Below are 27,239 nucleotides of genomic sequence, written 5' to 3'. Positions count from 1 at the left end.
ATAGACTAGAAGACTCACACCTACCCGCGCATGTGATAGCAGCAAATGCTGCGTGGGAAAGCGATAGTCAGCGCTAGGGGTTAGGTCATACCTGTATTCTACAGCAAGTGAGGTTAACTGAGAGTCTGAGAGAAGAACCAACAATGATAGTTGACATAGCTGGCTGGAAACAAACTTTTCTTGTAGATACAGGGGCGGCCAGATCTGAGATAACCTCTCCTTTCAATCTACAGGTGACCAGTAAAACTATTCCAGCTATGGGGGTAATGGGGAGAGTGTTACATTACCCTTTAACTAAACCCACAGAAGCTACAATCGGGCCTCTGCATACCAAGCATTCGTTTCTCTTGGCTGCAGCAGCTCCTACTAATTTGCTAGGAAGAGACTTGTTATGTAAAATGGGATGTGTCATATACTGTACCCCTGATGGTGTATTCCTAGATATACCAAAGAAGGTTGCGCATGAGGTACAGGATATATTAGACACCCCACAAAGGTTAATGTTGCACTCTACCATTATAGAACAAAGTCCATCTCAAGTAAAGGGGACCCCGGAAATACCGGGGTCCCTATGGACCAGAGATGGACAGAACACTGGATTGATGGCAAATGTAGCTCCTGTGATGGTAAGTCTAAAAAGTGGTAGGATAGCTCCAAAAATCCCACAGTATCCATTAAAACCGGAGGCGGATTTAGGGGTGTATCCTGTTATTGAGAGGCTTTTGCAACAAAGGATTTTAATTCATACATCCAGCACAGCAAATAGTCCCATTTTCCCTGTGAATAAGAGTGGGGAAGGGGCTATAGATTAGTCCAGGACTTAAGGGGAATTAATAAAGTTGTCGAGAGTCAATTCCCCGTAGTGCCCAATCCAGCTGTCATTCTCATGCAGATTCCACCGTCTGCTAGTCACTTTACTGTCGTTTACCTGTGTTCTGCCTACTTCTCAGTCCCTCTTCACCCTGACTGCCAATACCTATTTGCATTCTCCTACAGGGGGGTGCAATACACATGGACCAGACTTCCCCAGGGGTTCATTGACAGCGCTAGTATTTTCTCCCAAGCCTTACATGACTGTTTACAATCCTTTCAACCAAGCAATGGGTCTGTTCTGATTCATTATGTTGTGTGCTCTGATTCTTTTATGTCATGCTTAGATGATACTAAATTGCTGTTACTTCATCTTTCGCAAACAGGGCACAAGGTGGCAAAGGACAAGTTACAGCCATGTCAGACTAAGGTTAAATACTTAGGACACTGTCACACCCAGGGGCTAAGACACTTGACAACGGACAGAATTGAGGCCATACAACACATGACTCTGCTGCAGAGCCAGAAGCAAATCCGTACCTTTTTGGGGATGTGCGGATACTGTAGATCCTGGATTCCAGGTTTTTCTATTCTGGCATTACCATTGCAGAAGCTAGTCTCTTCCTCAAAACCAGAACGTGTCATACACACAGAGGAATCAGAGCAAGCTTTCTTTAATCTTAAAGATAGTCTGACTAGAGCACCTGCATTGGGACTTCCTGATGACGAAAACCCCTTTGAGCTAAACTGTACGGAAGCTGATGGTTGTGCAGCAGGTGTCCTCACTCAGAAACATGGTGATGCTAGCAGACCAGTAGCATACTACAGTGCACAATTGGACACTGTGGCAAGATCACTCCCATCATGCCAAATCCAAGGGTCACTACTCCATACTCATCCTCCTTTACCTCTCCGCGGCCTTCGACACCGTCGACCACCCCCTCCTGCTGCAAACTCTTCTCTCTCTTGGCCTCTCTGGCTCTGTCCATGCCTGGTTCACCTCATACCTTGCCAACCGCTCCTTCTCTGTATCCACGTCTGGTTCTTCCTCCACCCCCTCCCCTCTCCCTGTTGGAGTCCCTCAGGGCTCTGTTCTTGGCCCTCTACTCTTTTCGCTCTATACTTCCTCCCTTGGAGCTCTCATCTCCTCGTTCGGTCTTCAGTATCACCTTTATGCTGATGATATTTAACTCTACATATCTTCTCCTGACCTTTCCTCCTCCCTCCTCTCTCGTGTAACTGACTGCCTCTCCGCCATCTCCTCCTGGATGTCCTCACGCTTTCTTAAAATTGACATCTAAAAAACTGAACTCATTGTCTTTCCCCCACATAGACTCTTTTCCCACCATAACCTCTGTATCATTGTTAAGAACTCCACTATCTCCTCTGTCACCCAACTCCGCTGCCTGGGAGTCACTCTCGACTCCTCTCTCTCTTTTGCCCCCCACATTCAATCCCTTGCCCAAGCCTGTCGCTTCCAACTCTGTAACATTGCCCGCATCCGTCCCTTCCTCTCTCAAGATGCCACCAAAACTATCATCCATGCTCTCATCATCTCCCGCCTCGACTACTGCAACCTCCTCCTTACTGGCCACCCCTGCTCCCACCTCTCCCCCCTACGCTCTATACTCAACGCAGCTGCGAGACTCATCTTCCTCTCACGCCGCTCCTCCTCTGCCTCCCCTCTCTTTCTTGGCTTACACTGGCTCCCCTTCCCCTTCAGAATTCGTTTCAAACTCCTTACCACCACCTACAAGGCTCTCTCCCAGTCTACTGCCCCTTGAATCTCTAACCTCCTCTCCATTCACACTCCCGCCCTCTCCCTGCGCTCGGCCAATGATCGCCGCCTCTCCTCCACTCTGGTCACCTCTTCCCACTCCAGAATCCAAGACCTCCCGCGCTGCCCCCTTCACTGGAACAACCTCCCTCACTCCATCCGTCTCTCACCCAATCTGTGCTCCTTCAAGCGGGCACTTAAAACTCACCTGTTCCTCAAGGCCTACCAACCATCCACTCAGCCTCACATCTCCTCTGTTTCTCCCCCGGCCTATTTTCTCCCCCCTTTGCTTCACTGGCTCCCTTCTGTGCCTGATTTGTTTACCCTCCCTTAGGATGTAAGCTCGTATGAGCAGGGGCCCCCCCCTTCCTTTCTGTCTCCATACCTGTTCTTCCGCTCCGTCTCTACTGTATTTGCCTGCCTGGAGTTTCTAGAGAACTGGTACTTTGCGTTTATTGTTCTGTACTGTTTTACCCTGTATAGTCTACTGTTTGTACTGTGTACGGCGCTGCGGAAACCTTGTGGCGCCTTACAAATAAACGATAATAATAATAATGTCTAAGAAGTGTAGCAGCAACTGCTCTTCTGGTAAGTAAGAGTGAGGACGTAGTATTAGGACATGATTCAACTGTCTATACACCCCATGCAGTATCAACTCTGTTGATTTCAGCTCAAACCAGACATGTCTCTTCAGCTAGATTCACAAAATGGGAACTAGCCCTGATGGCGCCCTCAAACATCACCATCAAACAATGTAGCACCTTAAATCCAGCTACATACCTTCCATATGTGTCTCGAGAGACACAAAGGGTGGGAGGTGAGGAGACCCTGGTTGATGATAAGTTTTGCAGAATTACTGATACGCATGATTGTATGGAATATCTGAACCAGACCTTCACTGCAAGGCCCAACATAGGTGACACACCCTTAGAAAATGTAGATTTTACGTTTTATACAGACGGGAGTTGTCATAGACAGGCAGAGACGGGAGAACTATGTACTGGTTATGCTGTTGTAGATGATCAGGACGTTGTAGTAGCTGGACCCCTTGGCACACCTTACTCAGCTCAAGTGGCCGAACTAGTAGCATTAAGGAGAGCATGTGAGTTGGCAAAGGGTAAGTCAGCTAATATATATACTGACTCTAGGTACGCCTTCGGGTTAGTGCACGCTTTTTGGGGCCCTTTGGCGTCTTAGAAACTTTACGACAGCAGCAGGCAAGCCAGTGGCACACTCACAACACATAAAAGGACATTTGACAGCGATACAGTTACCCAAGACAGTAGCCGTCATAAAATGTAAAGCCCATACCTCTGAAGAAGACCCGGTGTCATTGGGCAACAACAGGACAAGAGTCCTCGGGACTCTGGAGAGATGGACAAGGTAGGCCTGTAGCTCCCAGAACATACTACCCAAGCCTGGCAGAGGCAGCACACGGTCTGACTCACCTGGGTAAAGAAGGTATGTGCAAACTGGTGAGAGCATACTGGTGTGCACCGGGATTTTCCTCTCAGGCTGGTAAGAAGGCAATGTCATGTCTTACTTGTTTGAGGTAATACAAATTGACTATATCCAATTACCACCGTGCAGGAATCTCAAATATGTGTTAGTACGTATCGATGTGTTTTCCGGTTGGGTAGAAGCATATCCAGCAGCCACTATTACTGCTGTGTTCACTGCAAAGAAAATTGTTCAGGAATTTGTGTGTAGGTACGGTATCCCTAGAATCATAGAAAGTGATAGGGGTACCCACTTTACTTGTGATATCTTCCAGAACATGTGTAAGCTCATGGGAATCAGTAGCAGACTTCACACCCCTTACTGACCACAAGCAAGTGGTAAGATGGAAAGAGTAAATAGTACTATTAAGAACAAGCTTGGTAAGATAATGGCTGAATCTAGGTTGGCGTGGCCTGAAGCTTTTCCACTAGTCCTCCATAGCATCCGAACCAATCCTAGACCTCCTCTTAATCTATCCCCCTTTGAGATATTGTTCGGCCGGCAACCTCATTTGATCGTGAGTCCACAACACGACTTGAAGTGTAATAATGAAGTGACTGTGCAATATCTTATAAAAATGAGCAGACAGCTAAAGCAACAACAACAAAAACTAAAAATTCTGTCACCTGGTATGCCAGAGATGAATTGTCATGATGTTGAACCTGGGGAATATGTTATGATCCAAATTTCTTAGGCTCAGGTTGTTTAACAGACCGTTGGGAAGGCCCGTACCAAGTGCTGCTGACCAGTACCACTTCACTGAAGGTTGCAGAAAAGACACTTGGGTCCATTCTACCCACTGCAGGAAAGTCAGTAACCTGGAGAAAGTGCGAGGTACTGAGACTGACGACACCAATCTGTCACTCGTAAACCTGTTCTGGGAGACCTAAAGCCTGCAGTCAAGACACCTGAGCCAAAGACGTTGCCCCAAAACTATCTTTCCAGCGACAGAGTGGCGATTTTTGGTTTTCTTTTGTTCCAGGATTTTGTTTTTACTTTTTATAGGACACTCTATTTTTGTGAAGGAGGATGGAAGACAGGCAGGATCTGGTAGTGATACCGATGAGATGGATGTCGTGGAATTATTAGAATACCCAGAGCAGCCCATTATCAAGCTTGGTCCAAGGGTTATGAAAAGGTCTACTAGCCCTGGAACTTGGAGACAGTGTGAGGAGCTATTGTCTGATGAATATTGTATTTGTAAGTACTGTGACTTCCTAGTTGAAGAGAAGTGCATACAGCGATGCCAGTCCAATAATAATCTGGACATGGGGGGGCATCCTCTGGAGGATTATCACTCCTTAGTGGGTAAGGTTCTAAACCAAACTGAGTGCTGGGTGTGCTCTCATGTACCTCAAGGACAGCATAACATAGGACTAGTGCCGTTCCCACTAAACATCTCTGAGGTCCTTGAATTAAGGGGAGGGAGGTCCATAGAAGGGAAGTACAATAACACTAGGTCCCCTAGTCTGAAGCTTCGACAGAACTCCTTAGACAGATCTTTACTGTGCCTAAATATCTCTCATGCAAAGCGTCTGGAGAATTGGGAAGCTGACATATCAGATCAGACAATGGCTCGCCAAACTCATTTTGAAGGGAGACTTACAAGGTCACCAATAGGCAAGAAAGTTGATGGACACCATAAATTAGGATGTGTAACCATACATAAGAAAGTATCCATTGGGAAGGTCTCTATAGGTAATTGTAAGAATGCTATCCATGCTGACACATCTCTTGAACAAATGGAGACACTAGGCATGGGTAGTTTTGTCAAAACCTTATGTGATATAATTAATGGGCATACTGTTCCTTATGTTCTCCCAGATGACGTGTACTTTGTTTGTGGGAGAAAAGCTTATTCCAAGGGTTTGTGTTTCTTAGGTAAACTGGTTCCTGAAATCATGACTATTACTCATGAAGAAATGGTTTGTATTCACACTGAACACTGTGGCAAAAGAAATATGATTCCTGATTAGTGAAACCTCTGGTTTTCAAGTTATGGTTGCTCTAGATCTCACCAGGACCGCTCTGGGAACTTAAAATTTTAAGTATATTCAAGATCTAGCTAAATTGATAGACAATATCACCGAGATGTATGATGACACTTTCAGGTATACGGGAAGTGAGCTAGAAGCGTATAAGAAGGCGTTGGTGCAACATTGGCTGGTAATAAATTATCTCACCTCTGTTACTGGCGGATATTGTGTGACATTGGCCACCCAGTTTGGTGTCAAATGTTGCACGTACATCACCAATAATACAGATGACCCCAAGGAAGTTATAGACCGGAAGATGGATGAAATTCTGCAACTTAAATGTGAATTTCGAAGGAACCATAATTCTCCATTGTATGAAGTCAGGGAAAAGGTGACAGGTTGGTTCTCATGGTTGAACCCTGTAAAATGGTTCTCTGGTCTAGGGGAGTGGGTACAGGAAATGGTTGCTAGTGTAGGTAAGCTCCTTCTCCTTATACTTGGTGTCATCTTAGTAATTGGCTTGTGTGTCAAATGGTGGTGAGGGATAACGAAATCATAGTCTTTGAAGAAGTATTGTACAATCCTGAACTTGATACTATGATTTTGTGATAGTTTATTACACTATCAAAGGGTGGAGCTGTCGAAGTCAGTAAATTGGATAAAGTCATTTCAATTAATATCGAGCAAACTTGGTTGTCTTTGTCTGAAAATATGCGTAGAGCATGCTACGGCGTGGAAGGGCGTATCCAGCCACAACACGTGGCAATAATAGTTTTTACACTTTTACACACATTTACACAAACACACACATTTGTGATAAGTACACATTAATTTTAGCTGCAACACATAGTTATTTATGTGAAAATATACCAGTATTTATGTTTAAGATTATAATTATATGCATTATATGCATGTTAGTGAAACTCAAGGTTCAGGTTGCAGGAACTGTATCATGTTTAGTATCATTTTAATCCCCCTATCCATGAGCAGCTGTCCAGTTCATTCGCCGAAGTGATCGCACATTGCATACTTTAGTTATTGATGTTAGGGAATAAATGATTCAAGTGATACCAACTGTAAAATGCTAATAGACTAGTTGAAACTGGATTCTTGGCGGGAAAGTCGGAGCACATCCCCTGGAGAGATGACCCCCACCTTTGGATATTATGGTTTGAACTGGCCTAAGAGCTGCAGTACACTGGACCTTTCTGAAGCAATAGAAGCAAGCTACATCATCTGCATTGTTTTACTCTATTTCTGACTGCATATAAGCAGGAGCTCTGAGCTTAGTGACCAGTCTTCTATGACCACAGACTTCAGACCTGAATGACTGTTCACTGGATACAGGGCGCCTGCGATAAGTAACGGCTGTACTTATTATTTCCCTTGAATTATTCTGCTACTTTTGGATAATAAATTACTTTGTGCTTTGGAAACACAAATCGAGATTCGACAATTGTTATTGGATAGCGACAAAACGTGCATAACAGGCGCCACAAACGGTCCGCAGCGCCGTACATTACATATACAGACACAACATGATACAGTGAGAACAAAAATATATACAAACACAGGTAACGGGGTAAAGCAAATCAGATTATTTCCGGGACAGATAGTGAAAGGGATGGCAGAAATCAGTGAGAAGTAGGCCGAAGCTTAAGAAAACAGGGAAAACTGGGCTAGCGAAGCAGGCTAAGAGGTACAGAGGGTGATGGAATAGTAGAAGGAGCACACAAGGAAAGAGGGCCCTGCTCCTGAGAGCTTACATCCTAAAGTTCTGGTGCCCAGCTTACTGTGAAAATTATTTCCCTGCACCACCCCACCACTGAACAGACAGTGCAGTAAAACCCACATGTGCGGAGACCCACTGGTCACTTATACCCATACCCAAGAGCTAGCCAGTGGGGAAAGGAAGTGCAAGTGAGGAAGTGCATTAGTCACCTATGCACCCCAGAACCACACACAATGAGAAAATGTATAAATGTTTATTCAATTGGTTATACTTTCCTTTATTAGGTAATTTTTGACATGTATATAGTCACAATCATATCAGTGATTCAAGGCACAATTCTAACCAAAGGAAGAAAATTACAAACTATTAGATAAGGAATCTCTCCCTCTCTTTTATTATGTTTCAATGTTAATGCATGCTTTAATGTTAATGCCTGTGTTGTACTTGATGATTTTAAAATATATCTGGGGGTCAGAAAAGTATTTGAGTAAAATTTTGGGGTACTGGAATTCCACTGCTTTAACATACACAAATGTGAACAGGGATAGTCAGCTCATTTTTACAATAAGGACCTATACGTGAAACACAAAAGTGTGACAAATGAGTTAGGCTGCATAGGAATCTTGAAATCATATACCGCAGGGCTACACTCAAATCTAATATCTCGCTGAAGCAATAGAATCTGTCCGCTAAACAGACGCACAGTATGACCACATCCCTCTTTCAAACCTTATTTCCGATAATACTTGCCCCTTTGAGAAACTCCCTTCCACTAGGATGAAGCTGATTAATGATTGGCCACTGAAAAGCACATTACAGCCTAACCTGCTTTCCTTTTGACTGATGCATCCTTTCACCAATCGCACTGCTGTATCATTGTTTTAGTCAATGAATTTCTGCCTTTCCTCTAAGCCACATAATCTAAAGTAGACCGCTAATCCAATCACATTCCAGGAATGGGGCAACGGTGCAAACTTGATAGCCAATGAGATTTAGGAGATGGTGGGGATTAAAGCACAGCTAAGATACAAACAAGAGAATAAGGAAACTTTATTATGAGAGGTTATAAGAAAAATTAATCTCTTGTTAAATGCATGCAATCCAGCACAGACATATATAGCGGCGGGAGAGGTTTGTTTACTACTGGAGCATGTAATGTAGCTAGATGAACATTTTGTTTGTTCTATTGCATACTTGGCAACTTTAAAGATCTGTTCCCTGGGAGATCCCCGCCCCGGAGGATAGGGTTGCGACCAAAATCCCCTTCACCGTAGGTACCCGGTACCTACACTGCTTGGGAAATAGCACACTCAGTATGAGCCAGCTAAATCCCCTTCACCGAAGGTACCTTTTGGCTCCCTGCTGGCCGGGTCATGAATTGGAAGGGGATTTAGCCTGCTCAGCGTGAGCCAGCTAAATCCCCTTCACCGAAGGTACCTGGTACATACACTGCATGGGAAATAGCACACTCAGTGTGAGCCAGCTAAATCCCCTTCACTGAAGGTACCTTTTGGCCCCCTGCTGGCCGGGTCATGAATTGGAAGGGGATTTAGCCAGCTCAGTGTGAACCAGCTAAATCCCCTTCACCGAAGGTACCTTTTTGGTCCCCTGTTGGCCAGGTCATGAATGGGAAGGGGATTTCGCCAGCTCAGAGTGAGCCAGCTAAATCCCCTTCAGTGTAGGTACCTAGTACATTGACTGTATGGGAAATAGGATTTAGCCAGCTCTTAGCCACACTTGTACTGTCTTATATTACTGAGGGTTGTTTTTGGTGATGGTATCAGTACTAAATAACATGAAAATAGATAGTATAATATGTGAATTTTGTCTTGAATTTGTTTACAGGTCACCTAATAAAATAATAATATTTGTTTAGCCATTTATTTTTTAAAGATAAAATGTACTTATTGGGACAACCTTTTAAGAGTTAATTTCTCTTGTGGTTACTCATAAATGATCCATATGGATGTGTAGAGATCTAAAAACAAGATAATTTTAGAGTGAGAAATAGAGAAACTGAAGATACAGGGTAATAGATTGAAAGTAACAGCAAGAAATGCAAACTGAAAGGTCACTGAAACTAAAGGATAATGTGTAGATATCAGCCCATGAGAAAAGTTATTTGCAATTATTATTTTATGATAGAACCTTAATGCACATTAGCATACATTAGATATATATGAAGAGCCCCCTCTCCCTCTCTATTCACAGAACTTGTTTTCACCAGCAGACAATTATAGTTGCCAACTCATTTGTATGGTGTTACTTAGTATTCTCTGGGGCATATTCAATTCAGTCTGGAGCATGTAGATTTGCTTACAGAAGTTGACTATTATACTTGTATGCTTTGTAGTGTATAATTTAGGTTATGTTTTAATCATACTTGCCCACTCCCCCGGATTGTCTGGGAGACTCCCTAATTCTGCACAGATCTCCCGCAGTACCTTGTTGCTTTTCTCGCATCCTGCCACATCCCAGTGAAGTGGTCAGGATGGGGTACTCCATGACATGAGTCACAGCAAACCGTGTAATGTAGGCTTTGCCACCTGGGTCATATTAACACTGCTGCATAAATGTATAATTAAGGGTGGAGGTATGGCAATTATAACAAGAGCGCAGAATGGTGAACAATGCAAGTAAGGCAGACAAGAGGAAGAATGATTCTGAGGATGCCCTTATCACAGTAAAAAAACTTTATATATATATATATATATATATAAATCATTGGGCTGCTTGTCTGTCCAGTTATGCATTCAGACACCCATGCACCGATTGGAATGAAACCAATGCGAGATGGTCCAGTTGGACTCCTGTCTCTCCTTCGCCACCCACATCCAATCCCTCGCCCAAGGCTGTCGCTACCAGCTATGCAACATTGCCCGCATCCGGCCCTTCCTCTCCCAGGATGCCACCAAAACTATCATCCACGCACTCATCATCTCCCGCCTTGATTATTGCAACCTCCTTCTTACCGACCTCCCCCATTCCCATATCGCCCCCCTCCGCTCTATACTCAATGCGGCTGCAAGACTCATCTTCCTTTCTCGCCGCTCCTCGTCTGCCTCCCCTCTCTGCCTTGCCCTACACTGGCTCCCCATTCCTTACAGAATCCTTTTCAAACTCCTGACCATCACATACAAGACTCTCTCCCAGTCTACTGCTCCCTATATCTCTAACCTCCTCTCCATTCACACCCCTGCCCGCTCCCTGTGCTCAGCCAATGACCGTCGCCTCTCCTTCACTCTGATTACCTCTTCCCACTCCATAATCCAAGACTTCTCCTGTGCTGCCCCCCTTCACTGGCACGACCTGCCTCGCTTCATCCGTCTCTCTCCCAATCTGTCCTACTTCAAGAGGGCACTCAAAACTTACCTGTTCCTAAAGGCTTACCAACCTTCCACCTAACCTCTCCTCCACCTGTTCTTCCCCTCTCTCCTCCCAGCCCCTCTGCTCTCTCCCCACTTACTTCAACTTGCTCCCTGTGTGCCTGAGTTCTGTCTTCCCTCCCTTAGGATGTAAGCTCATTTGAGCAGGGCCCTCTTCCCTTTGTTCTCCATACCTGCTCTACTGCTCCGTCTTTACTGCATTAGCCTGCCTGGAGTCTCTGAAGTTTTGGTATTTTTTGTTAACCATTTGTAATGTGTCACCTTGTTTAGTCTACTGTTTGTGCTGTGTACGGCGCTGCGGAACTCTTGTGGCGCCTAATAAATAAAGGATAATAATAATAATAATAATAATCCTCTCCAGGTTTTAGGGAGGTTAGGATCCCAGTAGAACCTCCTGTTGGTGTACGCTAGGCAGAACTTTGACCTGGCGAGCCAAACTTGGCCTGGTCCTTCCCCTAGATGGATTTCAATGACATTTAATATAAAAACAAAAACGACACTGGGCAGCCACCTAATGGGTGTGTTGGAAGACCTGCTAAGCTTCTAATTATTTTGAAAAGGTTGACAGTTACATCCAACTCATTGATAACTTAATAGCTTGAAGATTTAAACCCAGGCAACGGCAGTTACTTCAGCTAGTAATTAATAAAACAGGATCTTTATTCTTAAGATTATTTGCATAATTGTTTTTCTTTCAATGGCACAGCTTTTGTCTCTCAGAACTTATTGTGGAGGGCACAGCGTGCAATGAAAATTAGAGTGCAACACATTTGTGAACGGGAAATTTAGAATCAGACACACCTAACTTAAATTTACCTGGACTGAATAAAGATGTAGTTAGTGGCACACTGTCCAATTAAACACCTGTGGGATTACGATTGATCAGTTGCAAATTGCATTACAAGTTACTTCTTGCTGATGTAGGTGGAAAATTAAGTTTATTATGCGGGGATCCTTCTTATAATCAGATGTGGTGTAATAGACTTCGTGCTAGATGCATCTTCTTCCAAAATTTGGACATATTTTAATCATAACAAGTGTGAATATGTAATAATTGACAGGCTAAAATTAATGTAGGCATTCAATAAAATATTCTAATATGTGGCAGATGGTTCTCATAATATATTGGTAAATTATGTCATTACTTTTTTCCAAAGGATAAGAGAATAGATAGAAGTATATTATTTGTTTTACAATCCTTGGTTCAGCAGGTATACTTTATGCATTTATCTAATATTTTGACATGCTTGTAGGACACAAGAGGAAAGCGTGAAGGTCTCTTCCACACGGGTCACATATAGACATGTAACAAATATCTAACATACAGGGGGAGGGGTGGTTGGATCAAAACTTCTCTTTCAGGTCTGGTGGCTTGTAAACAAAAGAAAATGTGCTACATAAAAAGCAGTGTGTATGTCCAAGTTGTGGCCAGTGGTCCTACGTGTGTAAGTTACTGTACATTGTGAATTATTATGCACCATTTTCACAGAGAGTCTTATGGCATGGTATCAGCACTAAATAGGTTATTGAAATAATTAGATCACACACAGTGCAAGACAATGGAGTATATTTACTAAACTGCAGGTTTGAAAAAGTGGAGGTGTTACCTATAGCAAACAATGATTTTGTAGCTGTCATTTTGTAGAATGCACTAAATAAATGATAACTAGAATCTGATTGGTTGCTATAGACAACATCTCCACTCTTACAAATCCGCAGTTTAACAAATATACCCCCATGAGTGTGCTGGTCCAGCCAGCTGCCTGGATCAGTCACCCCCTCCTGGGTCCTCCATTGCTGGGGGGAGAACCTTGGTCGGCATAGCAATTACAGGTAAAGTACAGACTTGATATACTAAACATTAAGATGTTTTTGAGAAAGTTTAGCAAGCAAAGAAAATAAAGATGCAGTAATTTTAATGGTGAAATAAACAACTAGTTTATAACAAATATACAAAAAAGCTGCTTTCAGTAGGTTTTGTTTACATCACATTATGTATTTCTTACGAGGTATTCAAATATACAGCTGTCTGTAATATGTAACAGCACACACAAATGTCTGATAACGTCCATTTACAATATCAGGTAATATATTCCACTTGCTGGTCCTCATCATAACAAGCTACAACATAACTATCACTCTTCGCGGTAATTTCATCAGGCATTGTCAGGTGGATAATAACATGAAGTTCGAGAGTAGAAATAAAATAATAAACTGTCTCTATTAGGTTTCTTGCTTTCTCCTTCGTTAATATCGCTTGATGAACGGACATTTTAAAAAACAAAACCCATAACAGTCCGCTCCAGAACGTGTCCTTTTTCCCTGTGGAGCACAGCTCTGGGAGAAGTAAGTCACAAGCACTATTTGAACTGTGCGTTAAACCAGTGAGTTTTCAGCAGGGTACTGCAGTTAGAGACAATACTTGACAGACAGAGATTCTGTTGAAGATTTCCAGCGGCAGCATTCAAGAAGGGTTGTAGTCCTGAGAGCGGAGGTAACCTGGAAGAAGCAAATAAAAAAAGCGTCAGCGTGAGCAGAGGGTTGGTATTTACAGAGACTGTGATAATAGATGTAACAAGTGGAAATGGATATGACTAAGGATGAGCGCACTCGGATTCCTGGAATCCGAGCCCCCCCCGAACATTGCGGATCCGAGTCAGATCCGAGCACTGTCCGGGTATTCCCGCCGATTCCGAAACTTAAAACGAGGCTCTGAGTCATAATCCCGCTGTCGGATCTCGCGATACTCGGAACCTTTAAATTCCCAGCTTGCCGCCGCCATTTTCACTCGGGCATTGATCAGGGAAGAGGGAGGGTGTGTTAGGGTGTGTTAGGTGGTCCTCTGTCCTGCTATTTCTCGTGCTGTGCTCTGTCCTGCTGAGTCCAGTGGTGCTTTTGGCAGTGCTCTGTCCTGCTGAGTCCAGTGGTGCATCAGTCCAGTGCTCTGTCCTTGCTGAGTCCAGCGGTGCGTTTTGTCCTGTGCTTTGTTCTGCAAAGTGCATATTTCTTTCAAAAGTATTAAAAATTCTTCCATAAAAAGAAAAACAAAGAAAAATTCTACAAAAATCCTTTTAAATTAATATATATAAAAAAAAAAAAAAAAAAGTCCTTGCTGAGTCCAGTGGTGCATCAGTCCAGTGCTGTGTCCTTGCTGAGTGCAGTGGTGCATCAGTCCAGTGCTCTGTCCTTGCTGAGTCCAGTGGTGCATCAGTCCAGTGCTCTGTCCTTGCTGAGTCCAGCGGTGCGTTTTGTCCTGTGCTTTGTTCTGCTAAGTTTATATTTATTTCAAAAGTATTAAAAAATCTTCCCAAAAAATTATAATTCGACAAAAATCCTTTTAAAAAAATATAAAAAAATATTCTAAAAAGTCTAAAAAAAATTATTGCAGTCCATTATCATTAATACTGCAATCTATTAAAAATTACTCACTGTTCTTGCAGTATTTAAAAAATAGTACTGTAATACAACGTGTGCTGCATATAATGGAGTACCAAAATTTGGAGGATAAAGTAGGGAAAGACCAAGACCCACTTCCTCCTAATGCTGAAGCTGCTGCCACTAGTCATGACATAGATGATGAAATGCCATCAACGTCGTCTGCCAAGGCCGATGCCCAATCTCCCTAGTAGAGGGCATGTAAATTCTAAAAAGCAAAAGTTCACTACAATTAGTAAAAAAAGAAAATTGAAAACATCTGAGGAGAAACGTAAACTTGCCAATATGCCCTTTACGACACGGAGTGGCAAGGAACGGCTTAGGCCCTGGCCCGTGTTCAGCACTAGTGGTTCAGCTTCACCCAAGGATCTAAGCCCTCCTCCTCCCCCCCTCCAAAAAATTTAAAAGAGTTATGCTTTCAGCAACAACACAGCAAACAACTCTGCCTTCTAAACAGATGAGATCACAAATCCCCAAGGCGAGTCCAAGGGTGTTGGTGGTTGCGAAGCCTGACCTTCCCATCACTTTACGAAAAGAGGTGACTCCATCCACCATTTGCAGCACACCCTCTGCATATGCTGGAAGGATGACCCACAGTGTCGCTCCAGATTTGGATAATCAAGGTATCAAGGAGGCTATTGATGTAGCTGGCGTTGTGGAGGAACTTGATGAGGAGGATGCTGATGTGGTTATTTTAAATGAGGCACCAGGGGGGAAAAAAGTGGATGTCCATGGGATGAAAAAGCCCATCGTCATGCCTGGTCAGAAGACCAAGAAATGCACCTCTTCTGTCTGGAGTTATTTTTACCCCAATCCGGATAACAAATGTCTGGCCATATGTAGCTTATGTAAAGCTCAAATAAGCAGGGGTAAGGATCTTGGCCACCTAGGGACATCCTCCCTTATATGTCACCTGAATAACCTTCATAGTTCAGTGGTTAGTTCAGGAACTGGGGCTAGGACCGTCATCAGTCCAGGGACACCTAAATCCCTTGGTCCTGTTGGATACACACCACCAACACCCTCCTCGTCAACTTTCTCCACGATCTCCATCAGATTTAGTCATGCAGGCCATGTCACCAGCCAGACTGAGTCCTCTTCAATACGGGATTCATCTGAGGAATCCTGCAGCGGTACGCCTACTACTGCCGCTGCTGCTGTTGCTACTGGTAGTCGGTCATCTTCCCAGAGGGGAAGTCGCAAGAACGCTATGTCTTTCACCAAACAGTTGACCGTCCAACAACCGTTTGCCATGAGCACTAAGTACGACACTAGTCATCCTATGGCAAAGCGGATAACTGCGTCAATAACAGCAATGTTGGTGTTAGACGTGCGTCCGGTGTCCACCATCAGTGAAGTGGGATTTAGACGGTTAATGGAGGTATTGTGTCCCCGGTACCAAATCCCGTTGAGATTCCACTTCACTAGGCAGGCGATGCCAAAGATGTACAGAGAAGTACGAACAAGTGTCCTCAGTGCTCTTAAAAATGCGGTTGTACCCACTGTCCACTTAACCACGGACATGTGGACAAGTGGTTCAGGGCAAACGAAGGACTATATGACTGTGACAGCCCACTGGGTAGATGCATCGCCTTCCGCAGCAACAGCAGCAGCTGCATCAGTAGCAGCATCTCCACAACGGCTGCTCGTGCCAAGGCAGGCAACATTGTGTATCACAGGTTTTAATAAGAGGCACAACGCTGACAACCTCTTAGAGAAACTGAGGGAAATCATCTCACAGTGGCTTACCCCATTTAGATTCTCCTGAGGATTTGTGGTGTCAGACAATGCCAGTAACATTGTGCGGGCATTACATATGGGCAATTTCCAGCACGTCCCATGTTTTGCCCACACCGTTAATTTGGTGGTGCAGCATTAACTGAAGAGTGACAGGGGTGTGCAGGAGATGCTTGCGGTGGCCCGCAAAATTGCTGGACAACTTAGGCATTCTGCCAGTGCCTACCGCAGACTCGAGATACATCAAAAAAGTCTGAACCTGCTTTGCCATTACCTCAAACAAGAGGTTGTGACACGCTGGAACTCCACCCTCTATATGCTGCAGAGGATGGAGGAGCAGCAAAAGGCCATTCAAGCCTATACAGCCACCTATGACATAGGAAAAGGAGTGGGGATGCACCTGAGTCAAGCGCACTGGAGACTGATTTCCGTGTTGTGCAAGGTTCTGCAGCCGTTTGAACTTGCCACACGAGAAGTCAGTTTCGACACTGCCAGCTTGAGTCAGGTGATTCCCCTGATCAGGCTGTTGCAGAAGCAGCTGGAGAAAGTGAGGGAGGAGCTGGTAAACCATTGCGATTCAACAAAGCATGTAGCTCTTGTTGATGAAGCCCTTCGTACGCTTTGCCAGGATCCGAGGGAGGTCACTCTTTTAAAGTCAGAGGAATACATTATGGCCACCGTGCTGGATCCTCGGTTTAAAGTGTATGTTGTGTCTCTGTTTCCGGCGGACACAAGTCTACAGCGGTGCAAAGACCTGCTGGTCAGGAAATTGTCCTCTGAAGAGGACCGTGACATGCCACCAGCTCCTCCATCAGTTTCTTCCACACCTGTGGCTGCGAGGAAAAAGTTCAGTTTTCCTCAAAGACCCGCTGGCGGGGATGCTGAGAACATCTGGTCCGGACTGAAGGACCTGCCAACCATTGCAGACATGTCTACTCTCGCTGCATTTGATGCTGTCACAATTGAAAAAATGGTGGAGGATTACTTTGCTGACACCATCAAAATAGACATGTCAGACAGTCCATATTGTTACTGGCAGGAAAAAAAGGCAGTTTGGAAGCCCCTGTACAAACTGGCTCTATTTTACCTGAGTTGTCCCCAATCCAGTGTTTACTCCGAAAGAGTTTTTAGTGCAGCGGGGAACCTGGTCAGTGAACGGCGAAGAAGGTTGCTTCCTCAGAACGTTGAAAATATGATGTTCATAAAAATGAATTATCAAGTCCTCAATCAAGCACAGCAGTGCCCTCAAGATAATACAGAGGGACCTGTGGTTGTGAAGTCCAGCGGGGACGAATTGATAATGTGTGAGGATGAGGAAGTACACACTGAAGGGGGCCAGGAATCAGAGGATGAGGATGAGGACGACATCTTGCCTCAGTAGAGCCAGTTTAGTTTGTACAGGGAGAGCTGAATAGCTTTGTTTGTGTGGGGGCCCAAACAAACCAATCACTTCAGCCACAGTTTTTAATATTTTCATTCTATATGTAGTTCCCAAAAAGAGGAACTGCCACTTCTATTGAATACTTTAATTGTATATGTAGTTCCCAAAAAGAGGAACTGCCACTTCTATTGAATACTCTAATTGTATATGTAGTTCCCAAAAAGAGGAACTGCCACTTCTATTGAATACTTTAATTGTATATGTAGTTCCCAAAAAGAGGAACTGCCACTTCTATTTATTACTTTAATTGTATATGTAGTTCCCAAAAAGAGGAACTGCCACTTCTATTGAATACTTTAATTGTATATGTAGTTACCAAAAAGAGGATCTGCCACTTCTATTTAATACTTTAATTGTATATGTAGTTCCTAAAAAGAGGAACTGTCACTTCTATTGAATACTTTAATTGTATATGTAGTTCCCAAAAAGAGGAACTGCCACTTCTATTGAATACTTTAATTGTATATGTAGTTCCCAAAAAGAGGAACTGCCACTTCTGGTTAATACTCTAATTGCATATGTAGTTCCCAAAAAGAGGATCTGCCACTTCTATTTAATACTTTAATTGTATATGTAGTTCCCAAAAAGAGGAACTGCTACTTCTATTGAATACTTTAATTGTATATGTAGTTCCCAAAAAGAGGAACTGCCACTTCTATTGAATACTTTAATTGAATATGTAGTTCCCAAAAAGAGGAACTGCCACTTCTGGTTAATACTCTAATTGCATATGTAGTTCCCAAAAAGAGGATCTGCCACTTCTATTTAATACCTTAATTGTATATGTAGTTCCCAAAAAGAGGAACTGCCACTTCTATTGAATACTTTAATTGTATATGTAGTTCCCAAAAAGAGCAACTGCCACTTCTATTGAATACTTTAATTGTATATGTAGTTCCCAAAAAGAGGAACTGCCACTTCTATTTAATGCTTTAATTGTATATGTAGTTCCCAAAAAGAGGAACTGCCACTTCTATTTAATACTTTAATTGTATATGTAGTTCCTAAAAAGAGGAACTGCCACTTCTATTGAATACTTTAATTGTATATGTAGTTCCTAAAAAGAGGAACTGCCACTTCTATTTAATACTTTAATTGTATATGTAGTTCCCAAAAAGAGGATCTGCCACTTCTATTTAATACTTTAATTGTATATGTAGTTCCCAAAAAGAGGAACTGTCACTTCTATTGAATACTTTAATTGTATATGTAGTTCCCAAAAAGAGGAACTGCCACTTCTATTGAATACTTTAATTGTATATGTAGTTCCCAAAAAGAGGAACTGCCACTTCTATTGAATACTCTAATTGCATATGTAGTTCCCAAAAAGAGGATCTACCACTTCTATTTAATACTTTAATTGTATATGTAGTTCCCAAAAAGAGGAACTGCCACTTCTATTGAATACTTTAATTGTATATGTAGTTCCCAAAAAGAGGAACTGCCACTTCTATTGAATACTTTAATTGTATATGTAGTTCCCAAAAAGAGGAACTGCCACTTCTATTTAATACTTTAATTGTATATGTAGTTCCCAAAGATAGGAACGGCCACTTCTATTTAATACTTTAATTGTATATGTAGTTCCCAAAAAGAGGAACTGCCACTTCTATTGAATACTTTAATTGTATATGTAGTTCCTAAAAAGAGGAACTGCCACTTCTATTTAATACTTCAATTGTATATGTAGTTCCCAAAAAGAGGAACTGCCACTTCTATTGAATACTTTAATTGTGTATGTAGTTCCCAAAAAGAGGAACTGCCACTTCTATTGAATACTTTAATTGTGTATGTAGTTCCCAAAAAGAGGAACTGCCACTTCTATTGAATACTTTAATTGTATATGTAGTTCCCAAAAAGAGGAACTGCCACTTCTCTTTAATACTTTAATTGTATATGTAGTTCCCAAAAAGAGGAACTGCCACTTCTATTGAATACTTTAATTGTATATGTAGTTCCCAAAAAGAGGAACTGCCACTTCTATTGAATACTTTAATTGTATATGTAGTTCCCAAAAAGAGGAACTGCCACTTCTATTAAATACTTTAATTGTATATGTAGTTCCCAAAAAGAGGAAATGCCACTTCTATTGAATACTTTAATTGTATATGTAGTTCCCAAAAAGAGGAAATGCCACTTCTATTTAATACTTTAATTGTATATGTAGTTCCCAAAAAGAGGAAATGCCACTTCTATTGAATACTTTAATTGTGTATGTAGTTCCCAAAAAGAGGAAATGCCACTTCTATTGAACACTTTAATTGTATATGTAGTTCCCAAAAATAGGAACGGCCACTTCTATTTAATACTTTAATTGTATATGTAGTTCCCAAAAAGAGGAACTGCCTCTTCTATTGAATACTTTAATTGTATATGTAGTTCCTAAAAAGAGAAACTGACACTTCTATTTAATACTTCAATTGTATATGTAGTTCCCAAAAAGAGGAACTGCCACTTCTATTGAATACTTTAATTGTGTATGTAGTTCCCAAAAAGAGGAACTGCCACTTCTATTGAATACTTTAATTGTGTATGTAGTTCCCAAAAAGAGGAACTGCCAATTCTATTTAATACTTTAATTGTATATGTAGTTCCCAAAAAGAGGAACTGCCACTTCTATTGAATACTCTAATTGCATATGTAGTTCCCAAAAAGAGGATCTGCCACTTCTATTTAATACTTTAATTGTATATGTAGTTCCCAAAAAGAGGAACTGCCACCTCTATTGAATACTTTAATTGTATATGTAGTTCCCAAAAAGAGGAACTGCCACTTCTATTGAATACTTTAATTGTATATGTAGTTCCCAAAAAGAGGAACTGCCACTTCTATTTAATACTTTAATTGTATATGTAGTTCCCAAAAAGAGGAACTGCCACTTCTATTGAATACTTTAATTGTATATGTAGTTCCCAAAAAGAGGATCTGCCACTTCTATTTAATACTCTCATTGCATATGTAGTTCCCAAAAAGAGGATCTGCCACTTCTATTTAATACTTTAATTGTATATGTAGTTCCCAAAAAGAGGAACTGCCACTTCTATTTAATACTTTAATTGTATATGTAGTTCCCAAAAATAGGAACTGCCACTTCTATTGAATACTTTAATTGTGTATGTAATTCCCAAAAAGAGGAACTGCCAATTCTATTTAATACTTTAATTGTATATGTAGTTCCCAAAAATAGGAACTGCCACTTCTATTGAATACTTTAATTGTGTATGTAATTCCCAAAAAGAGGAACTGCCAATTCTATTTAATACTTTAATTGTATATGTAGTTCCCAAAAAGAGGAACTGCCACTTCTATTGAATACTTTAATTGTATATGTAGTTCCCAAAAAGAGGAACTGCCACTTCTATTGAATACTCTAATTGCATATGTAGTTCCCAAAAAGAGGAACTGCCAATTCTATTGAATACTTTAATTGTATATGTAGTTCCCAAAAAGAGGAACTGCCACTTCTATTGAATACTTTAATTGTATATGTAGTTCCCAAAAAGAGGAACTGCCACTTCTATTTAATACTTTAATTGCATATGTAGTTCCCAAAAAGAGGAACTGCCATTTCTATTACTACTTTCTTTCTTCCTTTCTGTATTTCAAAAAAAGTGGAACTGCCATTTCTATTACTACTTTCTTTCTTTCTGTATCTCCAAAAAAGAGGAACTGCCATTTCTATTGCTACGTATTTTTTTTTTGTAGCTCCAAAAAAAAATAACTGCGGCCTTAACTGCTATGTTGGTGTTAGACGTTCATCCGGTGTCCGCCATCTGTGCAGTGGTATTCAGACCAGTTGAGGGTTTTATATTGTGGCCCCGGTAGCAAATTGGATTGTAGGGGATCAAGATATCATTACAGCAACATGGAGGTTGCAGCAGTCTGGGGAGTATATAATAAAAATTCCTTTGTAACGGTCGGGCCCGACAAACCGGAAGTGACGCCCCGGTCGTCATGGAGACGGCCGGGACGTTCACTTGAAACAGGAAGAGAGTCGCTGGGCAATTAATCTAAACTGAGGGCCTAACAGGAGAGGGGTATAGAGCAGGAGCAGTGTCAGTGAACTTCCAGAATGTCTTATGTTGCCCTTTCACCTGGTCCCTAAACTATTCTCCAATGGTTCCTGGTGTCCCACAATGAATGCCTGAAAAATAGCAAAATTTAAAAGTTAGGGATAAGTGACAAGGCAGAAGTATGACACCTAAAAAGTGCTTAGAAAACTGGATGTATTGTTATTTTTGTGAGATAATTGATAAGTATTTTATGTATGGTGTTGTGAGAAAATCAATTATACTCATGGCCTGTAATGATAATATCATCTGAGCAAAATGTGACTAAATACAGTATTTTTTAAAAAACAAAACCACAACATCTAAGGTCTCTGTATTATCTCACTTGCTGGTAAGGCTCTACTCCTCTTTCAAATAAAAGGTGCCTCTTCTCATTTTGAAGTAAGAGAGTTGTCGGGATTGAGGCAGCGGGGCATGTGAGGGAAAAGCTGGTGGGCGACAGTGAGACACGATTGTGGGCAGGGGGCCTGTGAGGGAAAAGATAATGAGCACCTGTCATGGGGAATATCAGAGAAAAGATGGTGAGCAACCATCACACATGCCCCCCCTGTGCCAGCGCTACAACCATCACACATGCCCCCTGTGCCAGCGCTACAACCATCACACATGCCCCCTGTGCCAGCGCTGCAACCATCACACATGCCCCCCCTGTGCCAGCACTACAACCATCACACATGCCCCCTGTGCCAGCGCTACAACCATCACACATGCCCCCCCTGTGCCAGCGCTACAACCATCACACATGCCCCCTGTGCCAGGGCTACAACCATCACACATGCCCCCTGTGCCAGGGCTACAACCATCACACATGCCCCCGGTGCCAGCGCTACAACCATCACACATGCCCCCCCTTGCCAGCGCTACAACCATCACACATGCCCCCTGTGCCAGCGCTGCAACCATCACACATGCCCCCCCTGTGCCAGCGCTACAACCATCACACATGCCCCCTGTGCCAGCACTACAACCATCACACATGCCCCCCTGTGCCAGCGCTACAACCATCACACATCCCCCCTGTGCCAGTGCTACAACCATCACACATGCCCCCTGTGCCAGCGCTACAACCATCACACATGCCCCCTGTGCCAGCGCTACAACCATCACACATGCCACCCCCCGTGCCAGCGCTACTACCATCACACATGCCCCCTGTGCCAGCGCTACAACCATCACACATGCCCCCTGTGCCAGCGCTGCAACCATCACACATGCGCCCTGTGCCAGCGCTGCAACCATCACACATGCCCCCTGTGCCAGCGCTACAACCATCACACAAGCTCCCCCCTGTGCCAGCGCTACAATTATCACACATGCCCCCCCTGTGCCAGCGCTACAACCAACACACATGCTCCCCCTGTGCCAGCGTTACAACCATCACACATGCCCCCTGTGCCAGCGCTACAACCATCACACATGCCCCCCCTGTGCCAGCGCTACAATCATCACACATGCCCCCCCTGTGCCAGCGCTGCAACCATCACACATGCCCCCTGTGCCAGTGCTACAACCATCACACATGCCCCCCCTGTGCCAGCGCTGCAACCATCACACATGCCCCCCCTGTGCCAGCGCTACATCCATCACACATGCCCCCTGTGCCAGCGCTACAACCATCACACATGCCCTCTGTGCCAGCGCTACAACCATCACACATGCCCCCTGTGCCAGCGCTACAACCATCACACATGCCCCCCCTGTGCCAGTGCTACAACCATCACACACTCACTCCCCTTCTACTTACCTTTTTCTACACGAATGCAGCCAGGAACTGAAAGAAATGATGGAGCTCCTTCCACCGACTACCATAGACTTTCAGCAGCCCGCCTAACACTATGGACCATGTGACCGCTGCGGTCACATGACCCTGTGATGTCATATTGACGTGACAGGGTACCTACACTGAAGGGGATTTAGCCGCTACCCAGAGGATAGGTCATGAGGTCACCATAGCCCCGCCCCCTATTATAAAGAACCTCAAAATTTGCGCCATTGAATGATAGGTGACGGAGCTTAATGCCGTGTCATTAAGCCCCACCCCCACACGTGTCCGGGAGGTTGCCTACTCTTCCGAGAGTCCGGCAGGACTCCACGAAATTCGGGAGCCTCCCGGAAAGTATGCAAGTATGTTTTATTGTAATAAACCAAGAACCAAGGACTGCCCATTAGCCCTCTAAAGATATTCTATTGATTACATCATATTGTATGTGCATTATGATCAGTTCATGAGATAATTGTAAATAGAAAAATATTGGCACATAGTGTTGTGTGTTTGGAAAAACATGTATGTTTTAAATACATTTTATAAGAAGTTTCTAGGATCAAATATGGCACATTTTCATAGTGGATTATTACTAGATCAGTGTTCGAAGTGGAAATTTAGAAGTGTCGATATGAAAAATGTAAGCAGGGTGCTGGGGGGCTGCCTAGGACCATGTAAGCTTCAGGTAATTTTATGGTTGAATTCATTATCCTATGTGTTGAGGTGAGCTGGACTCTGGAACAATGACGATCACTTTCTCTTCCAGTAAGGGGACGCGCACGTAGTAGCACTCTGACAGCAGCTTACATACCTCCCAAATTGCCCACAAAGGAAACAACGCTGTTTCACCCCAATCGGGATGGCGGGACAGAGCCCTCAAATCAGGACTGTCCCACCTGAATTGGGACAGTTGGGAGGTATTGTTGGTCGCTACAGTTGTATCAAATACTGCAACTCCTTCCAATATACAAGTTAAACTGCAATAAACTAAAAGCAGTTATACATATGACTCATTTAGGGGGGGGGGCATATATAGTGGTCTTTCTTTGCATTCAACGTTTAATAGTTTCTTCCATAGTCAAAACAAAGCACTGTCAGCCAGCAGAAGCATTCGCAGCTATATGCATTCCACTGTGGAACGCTTAATACTTCCGGGTACTGAAGTTTGAATGTGTAAACTTTATTGTCCGGATTAGTCGTTTGGTGCTGAGTGTAGAGACACAAAGACCGCTCGCTGCCCGGATGTCACTGTGGACGGAAGGAGAAGCCAGTACGAACTCCAGTTGCCCTCATTGTCTGGCCAAATAAAGCTGAGGTGAGAAGTGGCGATACCATAAGGCGCTATACCAGGCCTACTTATTTATTTAGTTGTGATGTACATTTGCTCTCTCTGGCAAAAAAATTGTAAATTCCCTTTCTTTCCTCTAAGTTATTTTAGGTGCTTTATTCCACTGGGCTTTTGTAATTCTGATAAAGTCTTTTGACAGCACACATTGAACTTTGACAAATATATTTGATCTTCATTTTATTTAATATCAGGCAATTATAACAATCCCCCCAAAATATAATGATTTTAAATTCTTAGTCATTAATATAGCAACAAATTGGACGTTTCTTTCATTAATCAGTCTTGCACTGGTGACTAGACTGATAATCACATCAAGGATTGTTATTTTTTAAAAGAACACTAAATATAACATACATATTGCCTTATATTAAAGAGCAACTAATATTTTTCTAACATTTTAAATGTAAACATTTCCATACATTGAAAAAAACCTAATATGTTAGCTTTATAGCAAATGTAAGTAGCGCATATAGGTACATGCGATTCTCATATCATTTGTTACCTGCAAACTGTGGCAGAGAGGTTGACTTCAATTTATTTTAGTGGGATTACTGACAAGTCTGCAGTGTGCATAATTTCCACCTTCGATCTCAACCTTATGACATATTTTTACCATTCTGTTAATCCCCTGAATCTTTTACATAGTATATTTGTATCTTTTATATACACCAATTTAAAGTTTAGATTTTGGTCATTTAAATAACAGCCTTTTCTTGTTTAAATGCTGGATTTTGGTTGTATATTTGAAAGACTATAATCTTCAAAGCCATAATCCTTAATATGTGCTCTGCATAAAATAGAATAGGCTATATATTTAATGATTATTCTGCATTCTGTGTGCCATTCTTTGAAGTCACATTGGCGTTCTTGTTATATCTACAAGATGTTTGTTTTATTTATTACTTGCATTTTAAAACTTAAAATATTCTGGATTCTTCATTTTAGAATTAGATTTAATGCACATTTAGACATAGTTTGGGCCATTACACTGCTACATGATGTTACCAATTATTGAGTTCTTATTATTGACAGTCAGAATTCTGGGTAAAGTTTTTTTTTTTTTTTTTTTTTTTTCTTTTTTTATTGAAAGCTTGTCCAAAAATATTTAAATGCATAAGTAATTAAATAATAAATTGGTGAATTTATTTAGGAATACAACAGGAAATCTTTACTGTGGTTTTGGGCTATTACAAAATGAATATTGTAGTTACCTGAAGCTTTCATTACTTAGAATTGTTGTTTACAGCAATACAAGTAAATACATACATTTATTATATTTGGGCTATTTTTGTGTTTTATATTTGCACAAAATTTGGGATTTGTTTATTTTAACTTATTTGATTGGCTACGTTCCAGTTATTAAGGATGTGCATAATTTTCACATACAGCATTTTCAACTAGGATGGAAAAAACAGCCCAACATTTGTCTGGCAATTTCTCACAAATACACAGATACCATACATGTTGGTGCTGTACTTTTTGCTTGAGCGTTTTTTGTTTGTTTGTTTTTAGCTGATGCCACTGCTGGCACTTGCCCTTGCTCTTTTGCTGGTGGTCTGATTTTTTCTGAGCCAGAAGTGGACATGCCACTGGTCATTGGGCTACTGCACTTGCTGACAATGTAAAGCACAACATAAGCTTCCTTTGAACTGTACCTACATTCAGACTAGTAAAATCACCTTATGTTTAACATTCAAAAATAAGGCTCTAATTAGTAAATTAATTTCACAATCATTACATGCAACAAAACATATACATAGTTCACAAGTAAATCATGTGTGTATAAATTAGAGATGGGCCGGTCCGGTTCCCCGAGAACCGAACCCATCCGAACTTTGGGTATCCGAGTACCGAGCCGAAGTACTTTCCCGTCCGCTCGGAATCCAAATCGAGGCCGAACGTCATTGTGACGTCGTCGGATCTCGGGGCTCGGTTCTCGCGATACTTGAAGACTATAAATACACGCCTCCACAGCAATCCATCGTCATTTGACAGAGGGGGAGAGCAGAGTGTAGTCACAGGCTGATTAGAGCAGGGACAGAGAATACAATATTCTTATTCCAATTGAGCTATCAAAAATCGCTAGAGAAGAGAGGAGGATTTTTTTTTTTTTCAATATTTGGCACTCCCCAGTGCTTTTGGGGTGTCCCCCATAATTGTGCAAAAATCTTTCTGGCTGTCAAAATTACTATCTGTCAGCAGTATCTTACCAAATAATTTTTAGCACTCCACAGTGCTTTTGGGGTGTCCCCCCCCATAATTGTG

The 27,239-nt window shown here is 42.4% G+C and overlaps 1 protein-coding gene across 2 annotated transcripts in view; it reads left to right on the top strand.

Annotated features, from left to right (window-relative positions):
- Nucleotides 1-24,832: 24,832 nt before the first annotated feature.
- HMG20B (high mobility group 20B) overlaps nt 24,833-27,239 on the top strand; it is a 115,398-nt gene continuing 112,991 nt past the window's right edge. For both annotated transcript variants that reach the window (XM_075204908.1, XM_075204903.1), the window contains exon 1: nt 24,833-24,941. The gene's annotated coding sequence lies outside the window, so the exon portion shown is untranslated. The remainder of the gene's footprint in view (nt 24,942-27,239) is intronic.

This window comes from Mixophyes fleayi, chromosome 1 (assembly GCF_038048845.1).
Source record: "Mixophyes fleayi isolate aMixFle1 chromosome 1, aMixFle1.hap1, whole genome shotgun sequence".
NCBI classification, from domain to species: Eukaryota; Metazoa; Chordata; class Amphibia; order Anura; family Limnodynastidae; genus Mixophyes; species Mixophyes fleayi.
Note: the sequence above shows the minus strand (reverse complement) of the source record. Positions and strands in the feature narration are given on the sequence as shown.